The sequence below is a fragment of the Ananas comosus genome, linkage group 22 (genome assembly GCF_001540865.1).
Source record: "Ananas comosus cultivar F153 linkage group 22, ASM154086v1, whole genome shotgun sequence".
NCBI lineage: Eukaryota > Viridiplantae > Streptophyta > Magnoliopsida > Poales > Bromeliaceae > Ananas > Ananas comosus.
In genome coordinates this window covers 3,278,748-3,298,645 of record NC_033642.1, presented here as the reverse complement: position 1 = coordinate 3,298,645, position 19,898 = coordinate 3,278,748, and the positions used below count along the sequence as shown (strand labels likewise).

Here is a 19,898-nt window from a genome sequence, read left to right as displayed (position 1 = left end):
TGCAAGGTCCGGACCCGGTACCCGCAAAAATTCTGGTTGGTCCAGAATAGTAAATTTGTGAGGGGCCTTGGTGCAAATGTCAATGGGGAGGCTTGATATAAGGGTTCTAAGCCCTTAGTTCTCATTTCCCTTTGTATGAGACCAAAGAGAAAAGTTTTCTTTCTCTCTCTAGAACCTTCTCTCACTCTCCACTCTTTCCCCTTTCTTTTCTTCTCTCTCTAGGGTTTGCTCCAAGGGTGGAGCTTGGTGGAGGAGAAAGCTTGCTTAGGGGTGAAGCTTGGCTCTTGTGCTTGAGTGGAGGAAGAAGCTAGGAGTTGAGGTGAGTTTATGTAATTGTGAACTAAGGTTTGGTTAATTCTCTTCTAGTTAATGTTCCTAGAAAATGCTAGGTTGGATTACCTCATGAATTCCCAAAAATATTTGGTATTTATGGATGATGAAAACCCTTTGGTCAAAAATGGGGTTTTGTAAAGTATGAGATCTAACATGGGTTTGATCTCCTGTAGTCCTAATTGGAGTATAAACTGATGCGTTGGGAGATTCGGATCGAAGTTTCGACGAGTCTACGTCAAGTTGTTGGGGAAAAATCTCATTTTGGCTTCGTTAGCATAGGGTCGAGAGAAAGCGGCGACCATAAATCGTGGAACTTGGGTTCTAGTACTCCAGCATCCCTACGAGGTGGGTGGTGCTATCCGAAACAGTTGGATTTCTCTTTATGTCTAAGTCACCATTTGAGCATATATGTGTATATGTAGGATTCATATATTGTAGGGTTAAATGGTAATATATTGGTACTTCTTGCATGCTTTTAGTATAAAGATGCATATGAGTTGGCAATGGAACATTGGACATTTATGAACCCTATAGATGTATGAATTGGGACATGAACCTAGCCAAAGTAGAAAACATGGTGACATTGTGACAAATGATTGAAATAGCACCTTGTGGCATTGAATGCTAGTGAATGGAACACTTTGTGTGTTGTGGCATTAGTAGACATGGCATCCTCATGGTTGTGGATTGGATCATACTCACCTATAGTCTTATGCTTGAGGGCGATCGCTCCCCCTTGAGCGATGAGCTCCGGAGTGGTCATTATTGGGTCGTAGCGAGTATCTCCCTAGAAGACGGTCCCGTCGAGTCGTAGCGAGTATCTCCCCCATAGTAGGGATTTGGTTGGTGAGTTTCGGGGCTAAACCTATGGGTTAGCCAAGAGGATTGGGTATTGACAATGGCAATCGGCATGCATCATGAGCATCATATATATAGGTTATTATTCTTATTCAGGTATAGTAGCTACATTTGGTTAGAAATGGCTATCTATCTATCTATCTGTTCTCTTCTACTTATGTCTGGTTAGACCTAGTGGGAAAGTCGGCGGGGTCGGCAGCCGAACCCACTGGAAACTTCTTGTAGTTCTCACCCCACCATTTTACAGATTCGGGGGCGAGCGAGGTGGTTGAGGATCGCGGCAAGGGCATAGCGCCCTAGGTAGTGGACACCCGTGCATTAGTTGTACCTTCATTTCATCTTTTGGTTTATGATGAATAGTGAAATGTTGATGGATATGTATAAATGATGTAAATGGATGTGTGATGTATTTGGGGAAAAATGAATGTAAATTATAGTAGGCTTGTATTTGGTTAAATGAAATCAAGATACATGTGTGGTTATAATAGCAGTAATACTTTCACTTGCTTGATTGTTGCTTGCCCTCGTGCAAGCCATGTATAGTGCAATTATTCCTGGGCAAATGCTTTATACATGCTTTGTTGTTGTGGAGCCTTGGGCGGACAGGGGAGGTTCTGTCCGTTCGGCGTCTGTAGACGTATCCGAACCGACCAAATAGGCGGTCGCGGGGCGTGACACTCCATTATTTCCAACCAAATACAGTGAGAATTAGACTTGCAATAAATGTGTTTTCTTATTTTTTGACTCATTATCCCGAGGCTCGAAATTCTCAAACCAAGTACTATTCACTGATCGATCTAATGCCACTATATATGTATCAAAATATATATAACATCAAATAATTTTCAAAATAGTATAGTATAGCATACTCAAAAAAAATATATAGTTTTCTCAAAAAAAAAAAGGAAAAAAAAAACGCAGGCCATTATATGGCCTTACTCTTAACTGGCCTTGAGCACATGTAGTGTTCATTTGGTTGGGCCTAAAGATGTCGCATTTAATTGCATTATATTAGTGAAGGCCAATATCATTGAGCTATATATATTATCGATATCATATTAAAAAGCACATATATATTTTAAATTTGAGTCTGTTGACAGACTTGTTTTTTGGCAAAAAAGTGCCACGACTCATGCCTTTTTTGGAAAGCATTTTTGAAAAATCCTTCTATTTTGATAACAGAGTTTGTGAAAACCCGTATGATTTTTTTTTTTAAATCTTGCCCAAGATATGCATAGACCCGCCACATGCATAGAGTTTTCTCTATCCACATGAACAGAATCTTTCGTGTATATACACAGCGTAGGAGCATAGATACACAATTACAAGCAACCAAAACAAGAAGGATATTTACAAAATAGCTACAACAGCTACAACAGCGACAACAACTACAAACAAACCCAAAACTTGGAATCCAATAAACCACTATAATAGGAAACCCAACATCAAAACTATTCTCAATACTAAATCACATAAACTTACACATAATATCAATATTGTTGCCATGTGATGTGTCCATATTGGTGAGTCATCATTTAACCCGATCCATATAAGATGTGGTTTGGGGTTTATCCTAATATATTAAGGATAAGGATGAATTATACGTTTCTTATTATTTAAGAAACTTATCTCTAGTGGATATCAATATCCTAATCCTTATACTAATCTCTATGTGAGATTCAGGATATCTTGAGGGGTCATAATAATCTATATATATGACTCTTTTCTTTCTCAAATTTCGATCTAAGAAAATCAAAGAGAATCTACAAGATCGTACAACAAATCTATCTTCTCCTCTCTCTTCTTTCTCTCTAGGATTTCCACCTATATATGTTTTCGAGGTTTTAGAGTGTGGACATAGAAGAGGACTCTGGTAGCCCTCTTCCATCTTATCCGCAACACGCATAGAAAAAGACGAGATATGTAGAAGATCCAAAAGCTACGTGGAAGATCCAGAAGCGTCAAGAGAAGGACGATCCAAGTAGGCTAGTAAAACAAACAATCCGATCCAATTTTGATTCCTCAATACGTTGGCTATCCACTTTGTAAGTTTCTATTGTAGTGCACTGAACTTTAGCAAATTTCGGAGTTCTAGTGAGAGAATAGTATTTTATACTATTCTAAAAGTTTTTATTGAATTTGGAGAGCTTGGGAACATTTTCGGAGCTTAGTTAGCGTGAAAATGGACTCCGAAAGCCAAAATCTGCAAAACTGCACTTTTGGCTATTGTATACCGGTACGAAGTCTGGGTACCAGAACCCTGCTGCATAAGGGTTGGCTCAACTCTCGAGTTTTGCGAAACTCGGCTGAGTACCGATACTGGACCAAGTTGCACCGGTACTGATTTGAGCAGGTACCAGAACGCATTAGAAATCGAAAATTCTAACGTTCGGGTTTTGCGGGATTAGACCCGAGTACTGGAACGAATGAGTTGTGTACCGGTACTCCAATTCACGTACCGGTACTCAATGGTACAGAATTGTTTTTCGTACAATTTGTAATTTCTGAAATTAGAGGAGTTTTTTGAGATATTGTACAAGTGGGTGTAAACCCACTTTACCTTATCTTTCTTCTCTCATTTGGAGAAGTGAAAGAGAAAGAGAAGGAGAAAGGTAGGTTTCTTTCTTTCTTTTGAATTTTTCTCCCCCAAACTCCTCTAATACTTGGATTTTCTTTCTCTTCTCTTCATCTTCTCCACGGGTGCTTGCATTTAAGGCTTGGAGGGGAGCTTGAGCTTGAAGAAGAGACTTGCTTGTGGCCTAAGCTTCAACTTAGCATGTAATATACCGAACTTCTACGGTTATGAAATTTTGGTGGGAACTAGCTTAAAAAGCTATTAAATAAGTTCCAGCGAAGTTTGGAGAGCGTTTGAGTGTATTCGGAGCAAACTAGACTTGAAAACGGGCTCCAAAAGCTGAAATTCGCATAAGTGCAGAATTTGTACTGTGTATCGGTGATGAAAAATTGGGTACCGGTACTGGACTGGCCTGGTACCGGTGACGCGAGCCCGAGTACCGGTACGCAGCCTCCCAGAACGCTATTTTTGAGGGGCAAAAGTGTAATTTCACTATGGGCTTATAATTAGCGGTGCCCACCCCTTCCCCTCCGCCCAAAACTCACATACGCACACTGAGATACGGAGAGAGAAAGAGAGGAGGAGCTCATCTCTCTCCCTCTCTTTTTCCTCCTCTCCAAATTGAAGATCTTGGTGGAGATCGAGCTCGGGAACGCGTACGAAGCGACGAATTGAGTCCTCGTGCGCCCGGTGGAGCGGCGTGCTTTCGACTCGGCGTGCGTATTTTGGTAAGTGTTGTGATTTTTGGATAAATCCTTCATGAATGGTGTTTTGTAGATCCCTAGTGTATTCTAAACTTGTTCTCCATGGATTTTTGGATGTATTTGGAGAAATGAGAAACCTAGGGCTAGAATTGGGATTTTAGGGTTTGAGCTAGGATTTTGGATTTAAACCTTCCAAATGGATTTCTAGCAAATCCTAGACTAATCTAAGCTACAAATGGTAGAGGTTAGCATATGGATTAGGGTTTTATCATAAGTTTGGAAAACCCTAGGTTAAAATGAGGGGTTTCTTGGTGAAGGGTTCTAAAAATATTTTAACCCTTTGGAAACCTAATTGGGGGCTAGGAATCATATGAGGCTATTTGATTTCAAGTAGAGAGATCATTTAGTGGTTCAAAAATGGTAACAAAGGATTTCTTGTATAGGGCAAGGAAAGCTTGGAAGTCCAAGTAGTTGGCCTAATTGCAAGTGACTACAAGCAATTAGGAAGCTTAAAAGGTGGGTTGTGCTTCACCGAAGTGATTAGGTCACTTCCAAGCCAAAGTAAAGCGTGAATGTTGTTGATGCATGTATAGTTTGTAGGTTGTACTTGATAATATAAATGCCTAAATCATATTATGCTTGATGTTGTTACCTACCATGAGATACTATATGAATGCATGAAGTAGAGGCTAATAAACGAAGGCATGAGATAGATGCTTGTAGTGAACACATAAGATACATGCTAAATGGATGCATGAGTTAGATGTTAAATGAATGCATAGAGTATATGCTAAGTGAATACATGAACTAGATGCTAAGTGAATGTATAAGATATATGTTAATTGTGAATGCATGATGTATGCTAATAAATGAATGCATGAGATAAATGCTAGATTCATATAAATGTGAACTTGGGTCGATAACTCTAGGTTGATAGAGAACTCGACATTGGAGAGCATGGACATGTAAACTACATCCTGGATATGGATAACTAGGAAAATAAGTACATTGAGTGGCATGTCAATTAATAATCCTAAGTGTGAATAACTAGGATGACAAGTATTGTGAATGGCATTGAAACCTAGTGTTATTGAACATAGGTGAATGATGAGTGGCATTGAGACCCAGTAGTATAGAACCTAGGTTATGACATGAATGGTATTGAATCTAGAGCCAAACGAACCTAGGTAGTAAAGAACATCGGACCTAGTGTTATAGAACCTAGGCTACGAACATAGTGACATTGGACCTAATGTATTAAACTTAGGTTGAGTAATGACTTGGACCTAGATAGGCCGACATTATAGGGTAAGACCAACCCTTAAGCTATGTAAAGTGGATTCCGGAATCCCAGGACTTGTGAGCTCGATAGTTCTTGGCCGCGGGTACATGTGGCATGTTCCTCTCCCACCAGAAGAACTTCGAGGATTGTGAGCACTAGGGTGAATGTGGCATGTTCCTCTCCCTATCAGGGATCTTGACTGCGGGTGTATGCGGCATGTTCCTCTCCCATCGGGGGATCCCTGACCACGGGTGTACGTAGTTCTTCGCGACCCGTTAGGCGATGTGGTTTGTGGATTAAAGGCTGAGGTGCATGTGATAGTTCTTTCACCTCGAGCCTGACTGAGCGCGGCTTTTCCGCGATTGATTGACTCAAGACAGAGTCGAGTGGCATAGTTGGCTAAGGTAAAGGTAACCTTAGGAAAGAATGGCAAATGAGCATAGTGTGGCTAATAACAAGAAATAAAGAACGGCTAATGCTAAAGAATAGCAAATAGTAAAGAACAGCTAGGAGTAAAGAACGGCTAATGCTAAAGAATTGCTAGTAAAGAATGCTTAGTAATAAAGAGTTGCGAGTAATAATAAAGAATGACAAATGATAAAAAGTATATTAAGTGAATTACTTGCATAAGTTGCATGATTTGCATAGATGCTTGTTGTGAGGCATGAGCGTGAATTATATGATGTTATGTATATATCTATTGGACTAACATGTTTGAATGCCTCCTTTGGACCTTGTGGGTCGAGCTCTTTCCTTGGGTGGCCATACCCACTGGGAACTATATTTATATAGTTCTCACCCTACGTGGTTTTGGAGGTTTTAGGTTCACACGCAAGCGGCGTGGCGGCGTGAGAAAATGGCGTAGCTCCATAAATAGTGCCCTACCACCGAGAGCAGAGATAGCAATACCCTATGTCGGCTTAGCTTAGGGATATAGTGATGAAAAGAACCAAGTTGTAATAATTATGTTAAGACTGATTGTATTTGGAAGCTAAAAAGAATTAAAGATGTAAAATGTATGTGAGTTGAATGCTTATAATAGCATAGTGTTTATGTTTTTTATACCTTCCTTATGCAATTTTTGTTTGTATGCTGTTCCTGGTTGGAACCTCGCACATTGTATGGATTGTGACGCCTTGGACGTACAGGGGAGACTACTCTATCCGCAGTACAGGGGAAACCCTGTCCGTTCGGCGGTCTATTAGCGTGCCCGAATCCAACCAAATAGGCGGGCTTGGGGCGTGACATAGCAACTCTAATTTGAGATTAGAGCTCTATTAGTGATTAGTAATCTCCTTTCACTCTCTAATTAAGAGATTTGTGGAGGTTTTAGTAGAAAACCTAGTTTTATAGAAACTAGGGTTTATTTTAAGGTTTTCCAAATGTGGTTTTTTATGATAAAATTGATGAGTGTTAATCACTCTTTTAGGTTGGATTTGAAGCCTCATTCCTTTGGTTTGGAGTTTGAAAAAATCTTTCTTGATCCAAGATAATTTTCACCTATTTTCTCTATGAATTTTGATGAATTTCGTGGTGAGATTTTTGGAAGCTTGTAATCATTTGAAAATTTTTCTTAGGGTGTAAGAAGTCCAGAGGGCAACCTTATTTTTGAAACGATTGAGCTTTCGACGGCTATCAGGTAGGTTTGACCTTACCGAAATGGGTGAATTCTTTCTATGTCTCCTATCTCATTTTTGAGCTTATTAGATGGTTTAGCGTGCAATTCAAGACAATATTGAATTTTTGGTCATATAGTTCCGACCCGTGAGCCCTACATGCACTTTGTAGGGCTCACGGGTCTGAAGTACGACCACTTTTTTGAAAAAGAATACCTCTTGCGGTGGATCAGATCGCTGGTGTACGTGAAGATGCTCATGAGCTGTGGTAATCGATGCAATATGCTCAATGGCCAACAATGGCAACTAACCGAAAAAGTAATCTACTAATGTCCGACCAAATTAGGTCTACTATTCCAGAAGAAAATTTCACCATGTCACTGACCTATAAGATCTATATAATCACGTCACCATGTACGAGATATGAAAAGTCATCATACTACGGGTATACAATATCACTATGTAATGAATACGAATGTCACAATGTCACTGACATATAAGGTCTATATAATCAAGTCACCGTGTAGAGATATGAAAAATCATCATGTAACGGATATACAATATCACTGTGTAATGAATACGAATGTCACAATGTCACTAACCTATAAGGCCTATATAATCAAGTACCGTGTATGAGATACGAAAAGTCATCATGCAACGGATATCCAATATCACTGTGTAATGAATATGAATGTCACCATGTCACTAACCTGTAAGGTCTATATAATCAAGTCACCATGTACGAGATACAAAAGATCATCATGCAACGAATATACAATATCACTGTGTAATGAATACAAATGTCACCAACTACTGTAATCAAATCATCACAATTAATCATAATCAATGCTACTCTACAACTAGATCATGATACCATAGATGAGAATAAACCGTAGCGTAGACAACAGAAAACAAGTGAGGCGCAAAGGCTCAGTAGACAAGAATGTATATATTATTCAAATCAAAGAAGATATAAAAGGAAAGAAATTACTAATTAGTCACCACTTTACTGACTTCGGGTCGAAGTACCCACCTCTACCATAAGAAATACCCGGGTCGTCGCCTATTTGCAGATGGTTCCCACTAGAGTCCAGACCTATGCAATGGCCCATCCAAAACCGTAGTTAGCTCAAACTCGCTAATTACAAAAGCTATGATTCCAAGTGAATCCAAACAAGCGAACAATCAGATTTTCGGATCTCGTTCCACGGTCACCGAAAGATCGCCCGATTGTCGCACCGACTCTGTAACATATGGAAACTTGGAGTTGCGATGTCAACTTTGACCTAGAGGGTCAAAGTGAGGATTGAGCTAGTTGGACATCATCCCCGAGTGATTTGTGATGCGTGTGAAAGAATTCTGGAGATAAATAAGTGTTTCGGCGCAAATTGGGCGCGAAACGAAATATAAAGAGAATTTCGGATTTCCGACGCTAACTTTGATTAAAAGAATTAAAGTAAGGCGAGAGGATAAATTGTGGTATCTCCGAATCAATTGTGAAGTTTTGGAAAAGCCAAGGGTGTGCTTTCAAAGGGTTTTGAAGTGTTCAATGCGAAGTGGTAGTGCAAAAAGGAGAAATTTCTGCCGTATAATGAAATTGGAGCTGATTCTATTGCTAATTCGGCTCCAATAATGTCAAAATGCAAAGGAATTGCTTCCAAATTGGATTGGTAGCTTGTGAAGGTCCCTTGGTATCTTTTGGACATGTTTGGGTGAAATCGGTGTGAAAACGGAAACTTTAGAATTTTCTGTAAAGAACGGGACTGAGAAAATTAGCAGAAAATGCACAGTGTCAGAAAATTATGAAAATTGGCAGAGATGTCAGGAACATTTTTATGAGGCTAGATTTGAAGTTTCAGATTTTTCTGACACCTGTAGAGAGAGAAATAGCATCTGGAAGTTATCTGATAAAGATTACAGTTCGGGACAGTTCGCAGTGACCAAACGGGGTCGAAACTGAAATGTTAAAATTTCAGTGGACTTGTTAAGTAAAAACGAACATTCCTGTCAAATTTGAGCTCAATCGGACTTTCGGAAGGGCCTGCGAAAGGTATTTGATCCGTGTCGCGAAACGGATAAGTCGAGGGGCATTTTGGTAACTTGGACAGGTTTAGTGGAATTCCACTAACCAGCCAGGCTCCCCTCCATCCTTATCCCCTCTGCCACCTCTCCATTCTGTCTACGTAGAGAGAGAGAAGGAGGAAAGAAGAGAAGAAAAGAAAAGAGAGGAAGAAGAAGAAGAAGAGAAAAGAAAGAAGATGAAAAGAGGTAAGTTTAACCTCTCCCTGCATCTCTCTCCCTCTCATCTCTCCCTGCTGCTACTGGTTGTAGCAGCAGTAGCTTCAGCAGTTAGCATCAGCAGCAGCTGCAATAACAGCAGCAGCAGCATCAGCAGCTCAGCCCTGCTGAGCTGAGTAGCAACAGCAGCTCAGCCTGCTGCTGAGCAGTCAGCAGCAGCAGGGCAAGCAGGCAGCAGCAGCAGCAGAGCAAGCAATCAGCAGCAGCTGCTGCTTCAGCAGCAGTCAGCAGCAGCTGCTTCAGCAGCTTGCGCAGGGAGTAGCAGCAGCAGCTTCAGCAGCAGGCAGTGAGCAGCAGCAGCAGGAGCTTCAGCAGCAGTAGTAGCTTCAGCTGCAGGGAAGAAAGAAAGAAGGAAAGAAAAGAAAGAAACTGCAGCAGGGAAAAGAAAGAAAGGAAGAAAAGAAAGAAAGAAAGAAAGAAAGAAAAGAAAGAAAGCAAGTAAGGAAGAAAGAAAGAAAAAGAAATAGAAGAGAGGAAAAATGAAAGAAAGAAAAAGAGAAAGAACGAGTTGAAAGAACTCGATGTAATTGTGAAATTGCAATTGCATTGAAAGTGAAATTGCATTGAAATGGGTTTGTATTGAAAACTGACCCGCTAATGCACTTTTGCAGGATAGAAGCCCTGACGTGAAATTGACCGCGTACAAACCAAATTGGGGGTAAAAGAAACACGCTGGCGAAGTCGGTTCGGCAATTCGTCGCTCCTACGCGAAGATATCGCCAAAAGAAGATTTTCGGCGTCGATAGTCGCGAGCGCGGGTCGCGGTTCTCGGGAAAGCGCTAGAAGCGCATTTCTCCCTTTCCGGCATCAAAGAAAGGTGGGTTGTGCTTTACCGAAGTGATTAGGTCACTTCCATGCCAAAGTAAATCGTGGTTTCATTTGATGCATAGATAAATGTAATTGTCGGAATGGCTAATGAACATAAATGTTTATGAATACGGGGTAGGTTGTAATTGATAATATGAATGCATAAATCATGTTATTTTAGTTGTTGTTACCTACTATTTGAGAATGCATAATGACTCAGTGATAAACATGCTTGATGCTATATGATAGTTAATATGCAATAATCAAGTTAGATGCATATAAATTGATTATGAGTCGATAACTCAAGGTTATATAGAATGTCCGACAACTATGGAAATGAGAACATGTGAACTATGAAACCTACGTTATTAAACCTTCATATGAATGCTAGAGGCCTATGAATATGAATGTTAGATGTATATGTCTAAACATATATGAAAGTGAATGCTAAAGGCATAAGAGTAAATATATATGTGAATGTGAATCTCATGCTAGATGATACATGATAATTGTCATATAACGAACAAACATGCTAGACGCATATGAATGCATTGTAGTTTATGCTAAATGCATAGGATTGTCGGTATATGAACACGTGAATGATAAATGAGATATGAATGTCGAACATACTAAAGTCGTGTAAGTTGAATATGAAACGTATAAATTGTAATCCTAGGCATGGACAACTAGGATGTTACATATAGATCGAGTGAAATGAACCTAAGTTATTAAACATAGGTTGAGCAATGAAATGAACCTAAGTTATTAAACATAGGTTGGACATGAAATTAACCTAGTGTCATTGGACCTAGGTCGAGTATGTAAACCTAGAGTTGAGATCTAGGAGAAAGTATATAAAACCTAGTGTAAGTGAACCTAGGTTATGATGTAAAGAACCACTTAGTAAAAGTAAACTAAGTTGTGTATCATAGTGGCAATAGGACCACTAGAAAGTGAATAGAATAGACCTAGAAAGGTCGTCGACATAGGGTAAAAGAGTAAACCCTTAAGTTGTGAAAATGGATTCCGGAATCCCTAGGATTGGTATGATGGCAGAAATAGAATCTTAACTACGGGATTGACGGTTCTCCTCTCCCAGTAGTGATTCAACGGGATCGACGGTTCTCCTCTCCCGGTATGCCATGAAACAAGTGAAGTGAATCGAAACTACGGGATCGACGGTTCTCCTCTCCCGGTAGTGATTCAACGGGATTGACGGTTCTCCTCTCCCGGAGCTAACGGGTTTGACGGTTCTCCTCGCCCGTTGAGCTTGAGCGACTTAGGGTCACGGGGATCGACGGTTCTCCTCTCCCTGTGATGGACCTAGTGTCGCGTGGACTTAAGGCTGAGGTGTTGTGAGACGTCCTTCACCTCGAGCCTGACTTGACGCGGTACTCCGCGGTTGATTGACTCAAGACCGAGTCGAGTGGCTAGATGGCTAAGGTAAAGTAACCTTAGGAAAGAATCGCCAGTGAGTACAGTAAGAATAAAGAATAAAGCATAAAGAAAAGAATAAAGAAAATAGCTAATGAATGAAACTAGCTAAGAAAGAATAAAACGGCTACAAGTAAAGAATGGCTAATGATATAAAGTAGAATCAAGTAAGCTACTTTCATGATTTACAGGTATTGCATAGTGCATAGCAGCGAGGCAAGGTATGGTTCTATTTGTTGCATCGTTAAATATCTATCTATCTATTTGTTGAACTAACCTACTGTTGCCTCCTTTGGACCTGGTGGGTCGAGCTCTTCTCTTGGGTGGCCGTACCCACTGGGAACTATATTTATATAGTTCTCACCCCCGTGTTGTTTTGGGGGTACAGGTTACACGCGAGCGGCGCGGCGGCGCGAGGACAGGGCGTAGCTTCGTAGATAGCGCCCCACCACTGAGACTGAGATAGCAACACCCTGAAGAGGTCAAGTTCAGACTTCAAATGGAAAGAAACAAAATTGTAGTAATTTGTATAAGTTTCGTATTAACTTAAAAGCGTATGTGGTTATGTAAATGTAAAATATTGTAAATGTAAAAGAATCTCTGAGATGAATGCTTGTAATAGCATAGTTTGCACTTTATGTTTTCGATACATATGCAATCTACATACTTGCTACAGTTCCTGTTTGGAACCTCTTGTATTGCATTGTTTAGATTGTTGACGCCTAGAACGTACAGGGGAGGCTCTGTCCGTTCGGCGGTCTGTCGACGAGCCCGAATCCGACCAAATAGGCGGAGCTCGGGGCGTGACAGACTCATTGGAACGTCACCCCAACCCACGAGGTGTCCCGAATTGAGCCCCACCCTTAACCTACCCCTCTCGTTGTCCCAACACATCAATTTAATGCCATCGGGGCAGCTGCACAAGTAGTGCGTCGAAACAAAAAGCTGAGATCTCGAAAATCACCAATTTGGCTCCCAAGATGTCCATTTCGACACTGTAACCCCCATGCAGCCCTCTTGCTGCAACCGGAGGTGTCAAACCTCACACAGAAACCAGCCAATAAGGCTTATACTCTTCTACAAACAACAGCAACCCGCGCGATAAGAAATCGCACCCGAAACAACTCGATTTCTGTATTTTGGGGTCCGGATTAGCACCGAAGCATTCCAAAACACCCCAAAATTAATTCCACCTTCCTTGCTGTCCCAAAACACTCACTTTTGGGTGTCAGAACAGCCGCACACTAAGTGGTGCGATTGAGGTGCGAAATCCCCAAAATCCAGTGTACGGGTTCCTGAAAATCATCATTTTTTACTTCGGAGCCCACCTAGGGTACACCGCTGGTCCGTGTTTTGCACCAACAAGGCCTTAACCAGCCAACGAGGCTTCCCTACTGCTACAACCAGCAACTAAACCCGCTCCGCGAAACGGAGCCGAAATCACCTACAATGCACACTAAAACCATCATTTTAGGTGCTGATCTCCATGAAATCCCATTTGAGGGATTCTCGAGCCATGAACATCAAGTTCGAACATCCCAAACCTAAATCATGCTGTTCAGAATAGCCCCAATGCAAAAAGCATCACAGCATGTATTTTTTTATGCGAACACCCGATGTGAGATAAAAGCCTACCAATTAATACATTGTTTAGGAATTTACCGCCGTTCCATATTTTGGAAATCAAACGAGGGTATGGTCAAAAGGTCTCAAAACTTGATGTCGGGGTTCGCTGTTCGAGACAAGGACGATCGTGGAAGAATTTGAAGCAAACGAAGAACAGACAGTTTTCAAGGTCTGCGAAGCAGGTATCGCAAAAATGATCGAAAGGCCCTTCGCCAACAAAGTGTGATGTAGCATGGCCGTACTAGTACTGTTAATGGTGGTGCTTCTTGCGGAGATGGCTGATGGTTGACTTCAAAGTGGGCGGAACAGAGGACCAACCATATGAACCCAGAATCAAGTCAAAATAGAAACACTACATGTCGATGCTTTATCAGCTTCAAGTAGAAGAGGTGTGTCAGGCGTTACAGGGGGTGTCCCACCCCACAGAGGAGGCCCTCGAAAAGCAGCAGCAGCAGCAGTGGCAGGAGGCGGGCCAATCAATCAATACACCCGAGTCTCTCAGGTTGAGGGTCCAACAGGGGTGTCCCTAATCTGGGCAAGGCCTGGGACCGACCGGATGGGGCGGCTGAGAGCGCCTGTTACACCTTAGACGACGGTTTAGGGGTCCAACAGGGTGTCTTTCTCTTTTCTTCTTCTTCCTCGCGTCTACTATATAATTAACTATATAATTATATATATATATATATCATATTATATATATAAGTATAATATTATATATATTATATATTATATAATATATAGTCTAGCTGGAATACTATCGATAGCAAGGGATTGGTTGCTATTCGAGTTTTTCCACCGTTAGATTTAAATCTTGTAATTATTTTTTACCATGATTATACTATTAACAACCCCATTACCAACCTAGGGGGCCCACATATCCTAACCACGATTTCTCAATCCAACGGCTTAAAAATAAATTAGGATCAATATAGCTTTTGATGCTATTGATAGTATCCGCCTAATTCTTACTATATATATTGTTAAGACAGCCACTAGCAACAATTAACTCGTGTGGCCAACAAACGGCCAAAATGCTTAAGCCAGTTATTTATTACTAGTGTCTAAGTCTCTTATAAACCCATATGACAATCCCATTTCTATCCGATGTGGATTTATTGGTGGTGTCCAGACTCCCCGTTGAAGCCCTGACGTCCTTGTCAGTACCAATCACAATACAGCAAGATCACCAGGATAATGTGAGACGTGTCTGCGCTAGCTCGTCATATCCAGACCGCTGTCCAGCGAGACTCCAACATGTCTTTGCTGGTGAAACCGGCTCTGATACAAAATGAACGACCAAGCCATAGCAACAATTAACTCGTTGGGGCCCAACACACGGCTCAAAAATGCTTAAGGCCCAGTTATTATGACTAGTGTTTTAAGTTTTAAAACCATGACCCCTTCCAATCCGATGTTGGAGATTATTGGCGGTGTCATTATATATATATATATATATATATATATATATATTAATATATATATATTATATATATTACTAATATATAATATATATATATTATGAGTTGAGTTGAATCTATCGGTAGTAACGAGCTGTTTTACTACCGAGATTTGTTTTAGAGGACTAGAGCTTCCAAATTGAACGATCGGCTCCGTTAAATATATATCAAACCATTTAAACTATCTAGAAATCACTATTTACGCACTTTCGATATTGTTCTTTTATCCATCAAGGTGAACAGAAAAGATGAAGGCTGATAAATGAATACTCTTTAAAAATGATGATTAGGAGTCTTGTATCAAGATAAGAGTATAGATTGTTTAAATAGTTTTAAAGAATTTTCTTTAACAAAAATTCAATTGATTTGGATATGCTTTACGCGTTTTAAACGAGAAAGACGCCTGTTATGGCACCATTAAAATTACCAAAATTTTGAAACCTTTTATCATTTAGGCAAATGATGTCGAAAAATTTTAAATATTTGATTTCTAAACTATTCAAGTGGCTTATTAGTCATGTCTAACGAGACGATCGTTCTTTGAAGTTCTATCAGTCGAAACAATCGGTTAGTAAACGGCTGTTTACTCGATAGCATTCTAGCTCAACTCATATATATATATATATATTATATATATATTATATAGATATATATATATATATATATATATATAGAGTCCGGCTATATCTATTAATAAGGATTTGGGACCTTGTCCTATCAAGATTCGATCTGATTAATCGGAACTTCAAATTGGATAACGGCACCGTTTGAAAATTGATCTTCAAAATTAGAAATGTTAGAACAAATTTATGGTAAATTTAAAAATTATCAAGTTTCATCTAAGAGTTGACAATGAACGTCATAAATGAATAAACTTCTTAAAATAAGAGGTTAGACTTTCTCATTCTATAATCAGAGGTTTCAAACAATTATCTAAATAGTATAAAAACATTTCTATCAAAATTACAAGCATTTGGATTACTTCTACACGTTAAATCAAGCACAATGATTATATAGGACGTCAAAAATTGTCGATTTTACGACATTGATCACCATGTAAATAATTTTAGATTTATGAAATTTTAGTTTCTAGATGTTCTAATACTCCTAATCAACTTCAACGTGCTACATCACGATTCGGAATCTCCCATCATCAAAAACAATTTGATAGGACACAGTGCTCCGTTATCCTATTAATAGGATAGTAGCCTAGCCTATATATAGAGAGAGAGAGAGAGGAGAAGAGAGAGCCCGCTACTATGCGTATTAAATAGCACGAAGACTTGGTGCTCAAAAATCAATAGTTTTCGTTCGTTTAGATCCCTCCTTGATCATATTTCAACCTGTTTAGATCATTACTATTACCAACCACACATCACCTAGGGGGCAATCAAATCCGTAACACACATCTCTTAACCATATGGCCAAAAATTGAGTTAGCACAATGACTTGGTGCTATTAAGTTATATTACGCCAGTTCTATAATAATATAGAGATTTGAGTGGAATACTATCGGTAGCAAACGGGCTCCGTTGCCACCCATTTGTTTTCGCATGATGGAGCTTTCAAATCGATGCACCGTTGATATGATTATATCACTTGAAGTATTTAGAAAATTACAATTCAAATCTTTCGCATCATTTACTAATGATCAAAAGGTTGTCAAATTACGTAATTTAATGGTTGATATGAGGGAGTTTTCTCTCGTTTAACGGTTTGTAAATATACAAATCAATTGAATTTTGGTTAGAAAATTCTTTAAACTATTCTAGAACAAAGTCTATACTTTCGATCATTTAAAAAAACAAAAACAAAAAATTTTATACAACTTTTTAGAGAGATTATTATTTTCAGCCACCTTTATTTTTCGCAACATTGATTGGACGAAGAAAAGAATATCCGAAAGTATGAAATTTTGATTGTCTAGTTATTCAAGTGGTATAGATATTTTCAACGGGTGCTCTGATTGGAGGTCCCATCATCGAAACAAATGGATGGAACGGACCGTTTGCTAAAATAGTTTATTCAAGCTAATCAATATATATTATATATACTATTATATATTATATAATATATATTATATATTACATTATATTATTTATATATAATATATATATATTTATTATATATATAATCTATACCAATTCAAATAACATATTTATCGTTAAGAGCCAAAAACCTCCCTAATCTTCAATTTTTCTCTTAACTGCCTGTCTATATGGCATTCGTAAAAGCCTTCGCCACTAGTTTTGTGTGATATAAAGATAATATATTCGATGTCATACAAAAACTTCTCTCGATACAAAATAATTTCACTCACGAGTTCGTCTCAGGGATGTTGTTTCACGAAACTGACTTTGGGTTATTGAAGTGGATTATGGGTTGAACTGGACTTTGGGTTGAACTGCGAGTTCGGTGACTGAAAATCGTTTTCCGCTGTTTGTTTGTAGTTATAAGTTTGAAGTTCATCAGTTTGCTGTTTGTTTGATAGGAATGTATAATTAAAGCTTAATTATATATAAATAATAATATTTTAATAAATTAAAATTATATATATTATATTTTATATAATTAAATAATTTATTTAAATAATTACATTATTTTTTTATACATAATTTAGTAATACAAATATAAATTATAAATAAAAAAATATTATACTGTAATTAATCAATTTTTATCATATTTTAAATGCACAAACTAAATAAAAAAATATTAAAACTTAACTAATCAATTTTTATCATATTTTAGATATATTAACGGAATAAAAAAATAATTAGTAATATAATTAAATATATGTAAATATAACTAGTTTTATTTATTATATTATTTTATTTTATTTTTTTCACCTCTCTTCACCGTAATTGACTTCGGCCTACGATGGGGCTAAGTCAATTACGCCGTTTGAGGTTAACTCGAGTTTCGACCGTAACTTTTTTACGACGAACCAAACAACGAAAGTGGTCGTTTAAAGCGAAAACCACTTCCCTCCTCTCCACTTCCACCCCACTTCCACCAAAACAAATGTCACGCCCCGAGGTCCCTTTTAGATTAAAACACAACGAAAAATTTATTTATTTTTTTTATTTTTTTTTTTTTTGAAACCTGACCACGAGATATGTCAGATCCGCCACAAATACAGGGAGTCCACTATTCACACGGACAAAGTCTCCCCTGTATTTGCACGGCGTCGCACAAGTAAAAGATGTCCAAATAGATCAACCAGGTCACTGATACGAAGTACAAGAATCGACCTACCAAGTCACTGATATGAAGTACAAGAATCGATCAACCAGGTCAACAGATACGCACATAGATAGAACCACTCTACTCCTACTCAGGATATTAAGCATGCAAACAACAAGTAGAGTATAATGGAATAACATGGGTGCAAGGCTCAATATATACTATGCAATAATAACAATAGAAGAGTAAGGGTAAGAAACCATCACCGAGCGTGTACCACTGTACCGACGTTGGATCGAAGTACCCACCTGTACGTATATAAAACTGGTATCTCGACTGCCGAGACGGAGCAACCGAACCTACGAAAGGTCCAACGGGTTAGGATCTAACCCACTGACATGTAACGCTAACTCACAACCCCCAATCATAGCCCTACGGAATCGGTTTCCCAAAACAGATTACCGAACATGCCGGAAGTCCCGAAAATCGCACCGGAACTTCACTGTCGTTCACCCGTCGTTTTCGAACCTTCAAAACGATGGGGGTGACCAGCCAACAAGGCTCAGCGACGTCGCAAATAATCACCACGTACAGTCGGAAGAATTCCGAACCGAAATTGTGTTCTATCGGTGGATTTCGCCGAGAAACGCATCGGAAATCACTTTTCGATTTCCGCAAAGGTTTGGGGCCTTGGACAATCAGTCCAGAGGTCATCCTCAGCCCAAACATGCTGCCGACAGCAGCTACATCGAAGCAAAAAGCATAAAAGCCCTTACCGATACATAAAATCACATCATTTTATGTGATTTCTGAGCTTTTATGGGCCGTGCACGCTGTTTCACAGGTTTTCGCATCGCTCGTGCGCGTGCCACAGTGGCCGACAGTGCTCCGAAAGGTGAGCACGGCCTCCGACATGCTGAAACCTAGCAGCGAGTGCGAAATGTAACGACCCAGCGCACTAGCAACAATAACTCGTTGGGCCCAACCACCGGCCCAAAATGCTTAAGCCCAGTTATTATTACTAGTGTCTAAGTCTCTTATAAACCCAATGACAATCCCATCCCATCCGATGTGGGATTATTGGGGTGTCACAACAAACATGCCCTCAGTGCCCTTTTGCAAAGATAAACCCAAAATGTATGAAATTTGAGACATAAAATTCTCTCTGAGTCTACTTTCATTTAGATCCCTCTACTTGCCAAAACTGTAAAATTTCACCCATAAAATGATAGCCTCTTCGCAAGGTGTTCCATTTTAACACTTTGTGCACCCTCCAACCTTAGAGTTTCATACTGAAAACTCACCATTGCATGTAAAAAGCCTAGTGACACCATCTCATGAATTTTCACACAAAAGGAGCACCGAAGAATTCTGAAAAGCAAAACATCGAGAAGAAAAAGGCCAATATGCGATAAAAGTAGATTTTTTCGAAAACCATGCATCGAACGTAAAATCAGTCAGTGTCATCACCTCCGGCATAGCTGAACCATCGAAAATGATCTATTGGGTCGTTCGAAATGGAGTCCGATTTACATCCGAAGCCAACCTCAAGCCAAAGCCTCAAAATAAAATACAAATTATGTAACGACCCGACCCGCTAGCAATAACAACTCGTTGGGCCCAACCACCGGCCCAAAATGCTTAAGCCCAGTTATTATTACTAAGGTGGCCCAAAATGCTTAAGCCCAGTTATTATTACTAAGGTGGAGTCCTCTTATAAACCCA

General features: G+C 39.4%; 1 long non-coding RNA gene across 1 annotated transcript; it reads left to right on the top strand.

Annotated features, from left to right (window-relative positions):
* On the top strand, positions 10,314–12,556 carry LOC109727424. The gene is made up of 2 exons (XR_002220769.1): positions 10,314–10,483; positions 12,296–12,556. It is a non-coding gene; the product is annotated as an uncharacterized LOC109727424 (long non-coding RNA).